The sequence below is a fragment of the Olea europaea genome, unplaced genomic scaffold (genome assembly GCF_002742605.1).
Source record: "Olea europaea var. sylvestris unplaced genomic scaffold, O_europaea_v1 scaffold3814, whole genome shotgun sequence".
Lineage (NCBI taxonomy): Eukaryota > Viridiplantae > Streptophyta > Magnoliopsida > Lamiales > Oleaceae > Olea > Olea europaea.
Window position 1 is genome coordinate 19165 of NW_019257556.1, and position 12632 is coordinate 31796.

The window sequence follows — 12632 nt, forward strand, 5'->3', positions numbered from 1 at the left end:
GAAGAGGCAATAATAGAGGAAAAGATGTCTCTTTAATGAAAAAGCAAAAAACGCATGTGAAAATGTAGACCCCATGAGGAAAAGAATAGAAAGGCATGTGAGCCTTTTTCAAATTCTGATATATACAATGATATAATAGACCAATAATAGTAAGATTGAGTCACGTATAAATGAGGTCTTTGGGAAAGAATGAATCATCTCGAGTTAGAAATCATTCTCTTTCCTTAAACATTCTTTAAAATCAATTTTTCTGGAAGCCCCTTGTATACAATAGAAATCTTGTATAAATCATTATAGAAATAAATCCCAATCTTTTGATATCAGAAAAATATGAGTTTCTAAACTTCCTATCCCATATATTCTTGACAGATTGAAGAAGATAATCTCTTTCTTACTTTAACAAAGAGAGAATTTTCTTTACTTAAAATCCTTATTCTTAATTCTAAGAAAAGATACAGTGAGGGCAAGAAGCTGAAATAGCAGAATTCCCATTAAGGCAAAAGGTCGTTTCAGGGAGCAGTTTGCAGATTCAGAGCCTGAAGGTCACTCAATTCTAAGAATATAGATTTAAGATCATAAGTAATGTAAAATTATTGTCTTTGTTAAATTTAGAAAGAATTCTTCTAATATCTTGAAAGAATCGTAAGGATTATTACTTTTCATGTTTACAAAAAACTTATCTATCATGTTATTATTATTCATAAAGCTTGTAAGGAATTATCTAAATGATGACAGGCTATATAATTAAAGGATTAGATAATCTGTTAGAAAGACTATTAGAAAAAATAAAAAATATTTTTTCTCAACTAGAGATTATGGATATATCATCTAAGGAATGTGATAATCTTAAAGAATTACATGACAATTATATTACAGATTATGCTAATTTATTAGATCAAAGGATGAAACTATATATTAAAATTAGAAATGAAAGAAATAGAAGAATTTTGAAACTATTCCAATAAATTGAGATATTTTGTGCAAAATATGATAAGTCATTTCATTAAAGGTATTATAGACATTTTGGCAAGAATGAATAGTGATAGACCATTTAGAAAAATCCCCCTCAATTCACTCACCATGTCCACCTCCTCCTGATCAGTCCTCCATTTCACATTTTTAACGACAATTGATTCGTTTCTGCAACCACGCAACGCTCATTCTCAGAATCCAATCACACATCAATAACACTAGGAATTAAAGACCCTACAATTATTCAAGCAATAAGATGAAATACTGTGATTGTAGGGAAATCTCAGCTTCCAGAGTGGGTTTAATGGCAATATTTTTTGAAGAGGAGAGAATGAAGTGGGGTGTGACAAAATAAATGGAATTTCACAAAAAGCACAATAGAGACTACTACGAGTAAAAGAATGAAGCAAAAAACACATGGACAAAGAACTACCGTTAATTTGCTTTCCTTGAAATCATCAACTTCGTACCTTTCAGATTTGTAATTCGGTGGTGCTAAGGAAGAGTTTGCCATTTACGGTGGTGTTTCTGGTGGAAGGGGTTTCTTCAAAATGCCCAAATATGCAGCCCTTTTGTGTAAATTGAAGAAAAAGAGAACGCTTAAATTAAGTGGGACGTGGATTCGAAGATCTATGATTTCTTCAAAATGCTCAAATACATAGCCGTTAGTGTAAATTCGACCAAAAAAAAAGAATGCTTAAATTGAGTGGGATTTGGATTTCGATTTGAGGAGTAGAAATTTCTCCACAGTCTCAAGCAAATGACAAATTCAAAGTACTGGGAAATTCGAAGGGAAAAAAGAAGTAATGATTGCAGTTGGAAGTTTCAGATCAAGGGTTCACGCCAAAAATGGAGGTTTGGTGGCTAGACAGTGATGCTGTGGCTGTGGGTTGGTGAAGGAGAAAGACAATGGGAGCATGTTGAATGAGCTGTAAAGTTAACTTGTTTATCGCAACTTTACAAGAATGTTACGTAAATTATGGAACCCAATTTAGAGCATCTCCAAATATTCTTTAAACATAAAAATATCTACGTTGGAGTGTACTCTTAAAACTATATTTCAAAAGCCTCGTTAAATTTACATTTTAAAATAAAGAATAATTTAAAAAGTCAATCTCACTTTTTATAATTAAATGCATTCATAATATTTCAATTTTTAATAAAGGAAAATAATATAATAATTTCGACAAAAACTAATGAAAATAAAAGATAGAATAAAATAATATTTTTTTTTAGAGTAGTAAAATTAAGTGTTAAAGATAAACAATCTGTTGGGTTACTTTAAAAAAAATTACTCTTAAATTTATATATACTTTCTAAAGTAAAAAAATAATAATAATAATAATAAAGATCTTTAAAAATAGTAAACCCCTTATATATGCTCTTAATTTAGTACAATCAGATCATTTAACTTTGAATTGATTGCAAAACTGACTTAAATTTTATTAATACAATATATTTGAGCTAGACTTTAAAATTAATGGATAGTTGAAGTTTAAGACAATTATATTAAGAGTCTATTTGATGTAGAATTTTACAGAATAAGTCATTCTTTAAGCCTCATTTTTGGTTTAAAAAAAGGAGGTTTGTTATGGTGTTTTTTTGAAGAATGTATAATTAAAACATATAAAAATATTTTGAATACTGTGCAAAATTATTTTATTGAAAAAATATGTGGTTGAAATTGATTTTGGAGAAAAATGATTTTTTAGAAAATGAAGTTCAAATAGGGACTAAAGTATGAAAATTGACTTCCTTTTGGAGAGTGTGTGGTTAAATAAAATTATTTGATTGAAAAAATATATGGTTAAAAATTAATTTTTTAAGAATCTCAATCAAACGTGAGCTAAATTATTTTTAACTTATCGATCAGCATATCATGTTAGCTAAATTGATGGGAAAATGGATAGAATGGTTAAATTTGCAAGCAAATAGACTTTGGATGATTTGATTGCACGAATTGAAAATGTATGATCTAATTGCAAGAATTGAATATGTATGACCTGAATACAACTCCATTTAAAGCTGAAGGATTGGCTGTGCATATTGATATTATTACTCGGTTTAAAAATTGTAAAAACTTACAGATAACATATTTTCTCGTGAGCATTTTTTAAATGTTAAACAATTATTCTGCCCCTTTTAAAATTTGTCAAATTATGGTTAAATGTTGACTTTTGGTCAACTAGCGAATTTTTGGACGGAAATTTTTCAGGGATCCTTTTGCCACACAGTTTTGAAAAGTTTGGAACATCTATTCTATGATTTAAAGGTTGGATATCCGTTGTAAATATCCCATCTATTTCCTTGTCTTATTGTAAAAAAAAAAATTTCTCTTTTGGGTGAAGCAACTATCCAGATATTGCATCTTTAGGATCTTAAATCAAATTGTTCCATGGCCTAGATGACTGCCTATTTATTAGCTAACTTCAACTCTTTTGCCATTAATAACTTTAAGTAACAAAACATTTTCTATTATGTTATAACACCCAAGTCTATGGTATCGTAAAATTATACATCTTTTTCAAGGATAATATTAATTGTATCTTATTAGAGATCAATTCAAGGATGGAGAGCAAATTGTTTCCACAATAGTCAGTAATAATTAAATCCGACAAGGAAAAAAATAATTTGTTTAACTAAAAGCTGCTCATTTTCCATATAATTTATTTCGGAAGAACAAGCATACATAATGAATAGTATTAAAAGAATAAAAAAATCTTATTCATTGTGCAATATTTTATACCAAAAATAGTGTACTTGACTATTGAATACTCTCTACTCAAACATGTATATGCCTGCTTAGTTCAGTAGTCACCTTTCCATAATGAATCCAAGGTGACAAAACTTTCACCGACCAAAAGAATCTAAGACATTGTAGACAAATATTCCATGAACCTCATGGTGAAAATGTATGAATGCTTGAACTGGTTACCCCATGCAAGAGAGAGCCAATAGCAGCCCAATTAACACTTAACAAACAACAATTAGTGAGCAAAATAAATAGCAATTTAGAAATTTGACGGATTCTCTTCAAAAGCTAGACTATGTTGTAAAGTCTTTATCAACTTTGTATTTACAACTCTGTCTAAAATTGGAGGTTCCAGAAGAATTGGATCGAGACAACGCTCTGTAATAGCATCAATCACCTACTCAACCAAATACACAACACTTATTATTTGGTTATAGAAGTCAAAGAAGAAACTATTTGAAAGTATTCGTTTAAATCAATGAAAAAGATGATCATAGAATACTTGGTACTGAACTTCGAATCTTCCTCCATTTATGTATTGTTTGTAAAAGGGGAATTGCTCCATTGGTCACCAACCTATTGTCTCAACTTTTAAAGAGGAACGAGTTGGTCCACAACCTTTCACTACAATTGCACGGACAATGAACCCATCCCGTTCTCAAACTTTGCTATTAGAAGCTCAGGGGAAGTCGAATAGCAAAGTACTGTACTTGGGGAGGACTTACTATTAAGTCAAAATATTCTTAACTCTGTTTAATTGTGAGGAAACATATATTGCTTCAATTTTTTTGTCACCAATTCAAGTTGGAAACAATCTAGCTTCGTAGAGTTGGACATGCAAGTGTCACGTAATGGTTTAACAAAGATTTGGCTTCTTACCCTATCAAGCAAAAAATCAATTGTAGCTTCATCCTCAGCAATATCCTTTAAAATGGACTTCAAAAACTGAATATCCAGCTGAATTTGCTGGAATCCACTCCGATTGAAAGTCTGGAGTCTGACTAACTCAAGCAAACTCTTCAAAGAAAGTTTTGCTATCGTTGTTATGACAGATTCCTACAAAGTAATAGCAATCTGGTTTCACTTTTATCACCAGACAAGTACACCTTATTTATCTACAGCAAGTGTCCAAACCTGTGTGTTCTCTGTTTTTGTGAAAATCTCCATTTTTTGCTTAAATAATTTTGCTAGATACGTCTCCAGAAGCTGGCTCCTATCCTTCTGAGTATTTGACCGGCTCATCCTATTGTCTCTAAATGTGCTGCTACATGAGGATGTAGTGCTCCCATTGCTGTCAGTGCATCGATGTTTATGATGAAGGGCGTTGGGTAAAATTTGTTTTGCTTCGGTTCCTATTGCTTCAAACTAGATATGGGACCAATAAAGAAACTTTAGTTTTTGAACTAGTTTAGGTTGTAATATTTATTGGCACTAATAGCAGGAATCAACCTACAGAAATAATGTAGAGGGAAAATTGACAAAATCCTTAGCATAAATAAAAAGGGAAAAAATGAGCATGAAATTATGACTATGGAAATACCTCTTGAAGAAGTAGATCGACAAACATATGCACTTCTCTAGGTTCTTTGTGCTATGGGACAGAGGTGAAATAAATATGAGACTGAAGTATTTCGCGGGGAAAAGGAAGTTACGATTTCAAGATGTGTACTAACCTTGACCCAATTCGGTGTTGTAAACCTCTTCTTCAAGATGATAGCTATTCTTTGAGTTCTCATCTTCATATACTGCAAGGATGGAAAGATCAAAATAAGTATTGACGTATAATCTCCGTTTCTTATCATGCACCAAACACTAAATATTGGAAAACTTAGTGCTCTGAACTAAAATACTTTACTTTAACGGTCAATTTTTTATGTTCTCCGTGGTAGACTACCGTTCTTTTTACTTAACAAGAGATTTCAGCCCAAGTTAAGATATGGAAATAGAAAAGGTATGACATGTCCTTGAGGCTATCTACTAAAATCAGCACAATAAAGTCAGTAAACCTATTTTCTCGCTCTGAAGAGGCTTCACTAATTAATCGTGAAAAAGAAAGTGTTGAAGCTAAGAGAATGGTTAATAGACGAAACTGACATGAGATATTGATGCTTTTTACAAGCAATGGGATGGAATCAACCTCCTCGCTAAACAGGCATATTGACACAACATACTAAAAAACAATGCTTCTTGTTCAAATTCTGAACTGCATCAGCATGTCTAACATGATAAATAACACAAAATTTTTTGAAGATGGAAAAGATATAAATGTTAAATGCATACAAGGTGCAAGTACATTTCTCCATCTGCCCGAAAGCTGCAACAAATTTCTGCAAGAACAAAAGCTGGACCATATTCGCAGCCTAGAACACTGCCACCAGAGAAAGACGATGCTATTTTCTGAAATTTTGAGTAGAACGTTCACAGGTGGACCTTATTGTATTGAGGAATATATGATTGTGTTTATTTAATTTAATGACTAAGAAACAACTCAGAGTTGGTTCCTTGCCTCAGAAATTCTTGGGATGGCACTTTTTTCAATAAAATGGCATAACTGAGCCACTACAAGAACAAGCCCAGTGGGAATTCTTTCACCTGGTACTCCTATCTGATTTTGATCGTGACTAGCAGAGTCACTCTTTCCACAAAGAAAAAGGAAATAGTCATGAACCTTTCTGAAGAAATCTTGAAATGCTTCTTGGACCTAGTCCATTTCGTAGCCTATCAACTCCAATAATAATTCAGAATTTTCAGTTAGAAGGCGATGGAAGTCCTGGATTCACAAATAAATTAGACAGTAAGTATGGAAGCAGTAGAAACTCAGCAACTAAAATCATGTGCCATCACCTGTAGTGGAAGATAGATCAACACAACATGCTAATTCAATACCAAAGTCAAATGGAATAAAAAGATTGATCTGCATACGTGACATTGAGCTACGACAAAATGGACGTCTAATATGAGTCTTTTACAGTAATTCATGAGAATAAGCCAAGCATTAGCTTATACTTTTTCCATGAGTTAGTAAATGACACCCTCGAGTGGAAAAGAAAGTTGTCAGAATACTAAAAAATTCTTTTCACAAAATTTTTTGTAGTAGTTTGAATGATATGGATAGAAAGCTCTTGAAGAAATTGTTTTATGATCTGTTGATTATTACAGTGAATTGCAAAGGGCCCCATATATTTAATTGCTATTTGAATTTTAGAATATGAGAAAAGTATGAATAAACTGTTACCTTAGAGCAAAAGCGACAATAGAGTAACATCCCGAGTTCTAAAATTCACAAAGTAATCTTGTATAATATCATTATAATGTATTAATTATGCCCACCTTTTCTGTTTACAAATCGAAGTCACATATTTTAACATGTTGGATTCTTTGAAATACTGTAACATTTTACACTTGAAGGGGAAGAACAGTCTCATTTGTCATCCTACAGTTTTACTTGGAATAGAACACAGCTATATACACACACTGGAAAGTAAAGAATCCCCAAAGTCTTACTTTTAAGATAGCCAAAAGTGAGAGCTTTGTAAGGTTTAAAGAAAGAGAGCATGGCGGGACTGGGAAATGCCATATCACATGATAAAAGTAATTCGTTTGGCATCTTGTCTTCTGTCATTACCAATAAGACATCCATACTGCCTTGGATAACTGCCTTTTTGCTTGCCTCGAAGGCTACCTTTAAAGGGTATACTTCCTCTGTTCCCTCCTTTTGCATACTTTGGATTTTTGAGAAAGTGTCTACCAGAGAAGAAAAATTAAACAAATAAAATCATACAAAAATATAGACTCTGAATTTGTTAAAATAACTTTATGTAGATGTCGGATTCATCTTTAAAAATGAATAAAAAAATGTAGATGTATAATCCAAATAATTGATCTTCTTGACTTACATTATATTGAAACGATTACTAACCTGAAATATCAAGTAGAAGATGACTACTACACTGGTGATAAAATCTTTGACAGCAATAAGAGCAGCCTGAAAACAGTAAATTTATCAGCATATCATCTTCAATAAATATAAGTCAAAAAGAAATCCACATAGACACGCAGACGTATTGCCATCTGTTTTAGTTACAGAATTGACAATGACCTATGAAGTAAAATTAGGAAGGGCAGGCCCAGGTAACACTTCATCAAGTAGGAGCACATTAGTCCAAATGACTCATGTAATCAAATGAATTTTAAACGTATATTCAAGTTAGAAGTTTTAAAGACAAAATTCCTCAAAAGAAATGCGTTTCGGTTGAAAGAACGGTTTTAAAGATAATAAAGTAAAAATAGTGGGGATTGAAAGGCTATCACAAATGCTATCAAACGGCTTGTTAGATGCTGCTCAAGAACTAGTTCATGTACAAAATAAGCTAATAAATGGGAAAGAAGATTATGATAAAAGAAGGAAGTTGTTCACGAAATTATTTCTTTCGATTTAAAACTAATGCGAGTGTATGGTTCGTTAACAAGTAATAAAGTGGAATATTGAGTTCCGAATGTCATCCCACATAGATTGAGTAGTTCAATTTTATCTACCTTAGCCTTAACAGAAACGAATTTATCAAATTGACTTTAACCTAAGAAAAACCCTAATTTAATGGAAACCCTAATTTCACTAAAATGATTATTAAATGAATATGCAAAATGATGTGCCTAAATAAAATTAATTGCAATGTGATTATCGGAATGCAAAATTGATTGTATTCAATGAAATTAAAAAGCACAAGGATCACGAATTCCTATTTAATAATCACTTCAAACCCTAATCTCACAATCTGACAACACAAATTGATTATAAAAGAATCAATGCTCCTAAGTCTATCTAACATACTCTCTCGAGAAATATTGAACATATTCTTATATTCCACCAGTCTATATCTCTATGATAGATGCATAAACATAAGAATGTATATAGTTTTATGAGCAATTAGCGATTCACGCAAAGCAGAGAGATATATTTCTATCTCCCTATCGGACCCTACAATGATTTATACCTTGTCAAATCTATTTCTCTTCTCTCGAATGTAAGAAATAAATTACTACACATCACATAATTGTGTGCACTCAATCATGGATGAATTAATGTATATAAATCATTCAAATAATCAAATTTGCATTTAATTATCAAATTGCAAAAAATTAAAATCTAAAGATCATATTACATAGTTCATCGATCTCCTAGTACAAGAAAACTTAGCCTAACATTAAGAAACTAGAGGAATACGTGAATTCTTGAAAATAAAACATCATAGGGTATTGAAATTGCGTGAAATCCCTTGTTGATCTCCCTCAATTTAATCTCCAAGAAGTGTTTTGTTCTCCTCCAATGCGTTCTAACCTAATTCTAATGAGTCTAGGCTTTTATATAGCGTTCCCATTGAGTTCCATAAGAGTTTTAATGAAAAATGAAAATTGCATATTCGACCCCTGAAATATGCCTATACGACCGCATAGGCTTAAGAATTTGGGGCTTTCACTTTCGATAGGCACCTATGCAACCGCCTATGCGACCGTATAGAGGCCTTTTTTTCAAAATGTTGATTTTAGTCATTGAACTTCCTTCTCTACCATTTTGGCCTCGTTTCTTCCTTTTTTTCACTCCATCGATCAATGTTAACCTCCAATTGGTACTTGACTCGATCAAATCTTTGATTGTTCCTTTGGTTAATCTTTTGGATATTTGTATTTTGGTCCCCGAGCTTTCATTTTGATTCGTTTTGGTCTTTTTTGCTTCTTTTTCTCGTGAATTCCACCATGACCATCAATATATCCTACAATCCAAAAATTAAACGAATTTAAGACACAATTCAAACACTTTGCTCGTAATTTAGTCATATTTGGGAGTTATATAAATGCATAAAAGTGCACTTATCAGAAGTGTTTGACCTTATCACTCATACAAAGACAAGGCCATTCCCCTTCACTCTTTTGTCAGTTACTAACATGATCCACTACAGCTATGGAAGCAAAATGGTACCAAAAGAAGTTGCACACATTCAAATGCTGAAAGTAGCATTTTTGACACAAAGTTTACAACAAATGATGAGATATTGCAACAAAGTTAACTTACGAAGAATTACCAGAATATCTGTACAGCAGAGGTGCTTCTTAATATGTATATGGTTGGCTTGGAATTCCCTAAGATTTGGGCAGAACCATATAAATCATAAGCAAAAAATGTACAAATCGTAACCTGATTCAATCACAAGAGAAGGATTATCAAATAAAAATTGGGAATGAAAGAGCAGCCATACTTCATAACAAGGTCCTGTGCAAGTTTAAATAGTTGTGGTTCTGAATGCAAAAAGATCACTCTATAAGCACGAAGAGCTTCAACAAATTCACGAATAGAAGCCTGAAAGTGAGTAACATATCACAAATGTAATTTGAAATGTGATGCACTTAAAACACAAAATAAAAGAACATACTTTTTGTATGCAACAAAAGTAAAATAGTTGGGCTAGAAATTCTAGGATCAGAACTCTGGGATAAACTTGAAACAGAATTGTTTAGGTGTCTCAATAAAATACGGAGTGAAATAATTACATCATAAATGAAATATTGAGTGAAACAGTTACACATTCCATTGCAGTGACTTATTCACATGTACACACAGGGGCGGACCTAACTGACCCCATTGGACCCCAATCTTTTTTGCAATTAAAAAGCCCAAAGTCTAGAAAAAATTGCAGCTCAATAGCAATCTTGACCCCACTGGAACCTTTCAACTAAAAAGCCCAAATAATAGAAAAAGTAGCAGCCCATTTCCCTTCCCAGTTCCCTCCAATACTCAGAGACTCAGATCCTCCGAGTGCGAAGTGCGAACCGTGTGAGTAGTGAATGCAATTTGAAATTCCAACCTCCAAAGTTCGAACCGATTAACAGTATTTTCAAAGAGGAAGAAGAAGAACTGATTGAAGAAGCAAATTTTGGTAATCAATCTGAAGAATCATCACCAACTTTCCAGAATATTCCTGAAGCTGCCTCATCTTGCCACTACAGGAATTATCTAGAATTAAGGAGGCTCATCAGCCACCGACCTTCGATGTCTATATATATGTGTGTTGATGTATTTTGTATTTAGTGTGTGAAGAGTGAAGAAAGAGTGTGTGAGAGCAGCGAATGAATTCAATGAAAGTGGGAAGAGAGAAGAACGCGTGTGTGAGGCGTGAGTGGGGAGAAAAAAGCCCCATTTTGGTGGAGAAAATGAATCTTTGAATAGTGTATTGATGGAAAATGTATGGTTAAAAAAATAAATAAAAGTTTTGGATTTACATGTAATATTATTTTATTGAAGAATGTGTGGCTGAAATGATATTAAAACACTGTTTAAAAATATATTTTTTTTGGAAAAAATAGGGCTCAAACAAGGGCAAAGCAAATAATTGAGTGTGAGTTTATAAAATAGTTAGTGAGTGTCTAGTGTGTTCACCTGAATTAATTGGTGTGTGTCTAAAATTGTGTAAAATACATTTTATCAATAAAATTACAATTTTTTGTGTATTCCAAAATTCAACCAAGTGATATCAGAGTTTGAGCTCAACAAAAACTCAGCACAATCTCTCTTTTTAAATCTTTCTGTGTATGTTTTGAAAGTTGAAGCATTTGTTCTTTGTACCTTTTAGACTCTTAGTTGATAATGCAGGGGTATCCATATTTCCAATTTTTCTCTATGTATGTGAAAATCATAGTTGAGGCCCAAGGGGCTTGACTGGTTATCAATTGGTCTGTTGTCTTCTGATTTCTTGAACATAAGCACGATTTCTAATAATTTTATTTCTAGGTTTTGGATTTATCGTGGAACTTGGAAATCTCTCTAATTCTACTATAATTTCTGTGAGTTAAGATCCCAGAAAATTTTTGAGGGCTTTTCTGAAGTGGTTTTTACAAATTCTAATTTCTAATTATTTAAGGATTTGCTTTGCTTAAGTTCTTTATTTCGACATTGAGAACTCTGTTTTTTGAATAAATCGTTGATAGCAACTCATCTTTTTAAATAAAATTATTTCTTTGCAGATAGTTTTGGGGGAAAAATTGAAAGTAATTTGCTGATATAATTCCTGAAACAGCTTAATAAATTACAATTTCCGTGACTTACGAAAGAATCTTAAACCAAAAGATTTTTTATTAGATTTCTTAGGTAAGAAATGATTGTTTTGTGTTTAACTTTGACAATTTTGTTAAATCCAGGTTTTTGAGCTCATTCTTTAAGCTTTCTTTTTAGATCTCCTTGCTAAAGCTCCTGCCTTCTAAGACCCTTCGATCTGCTCGTTTTGGTCTACTTTGAAGTTATTTTTTACGCAATTCTGTCTGGCCCCCACTGAACCGAAGTCCTAGGTCCGCCCTGTGTACACACCATCCACAAGTGATCTATGAATGGCAAATATTAACGTATACAAGTTTTTATTCCAACAATCAATATCTATACATTTGTTGCTTTTTGCTCAAAAAAAAGGAAAAAAAATTAGATTCATTCTTTATTTCATGAGCAGCAACAAAAGCTGAAACACTGGCTTTTCCTTGGATAGGAAGTTCATCATCTACTGAAGCATCTTTTAGGTCCTTAGATTCAAAATGCAAATCGAAAAGGAACTGTTCCAACTTCTCAAACAATTTCAGAGTCTCAACCTGTCAGAGAAGGGAACACTATCAAAAAGTAAACAATATTATAGGAAAACAAACAACAAAGACATAAAATATTGCTTTTAACAACTGTGAATGGCTGACTTTGACAAACAAAATTTAGGTATGACCACTAACTCTCCACACTTAAAAGTCTACAAGGTGTAATCATCCTTGACTAGATGGATATTTGCGTCTATTTGTAGATCATCAGAAAATAAAAGTAAGTGAAATACAAACCGAAAAATTTAACTGATTAAGAAGCATCACAGTCTCAGCTCTTGCT

At 32.5% G+C, this 12632-nt stretch overlaps 1 pseudogene; it reads right to left on the minus strand.

Annotated features, from left to right (window-relative positions):
* Positions 1–3979: 3979 nt before the first annotated feature.
* Positions 3980–12352, minus strand: LOC111386956 (annotated as a pseudogene).
* Positions 12353–12632: the final 280 nt, after the last annotated feature.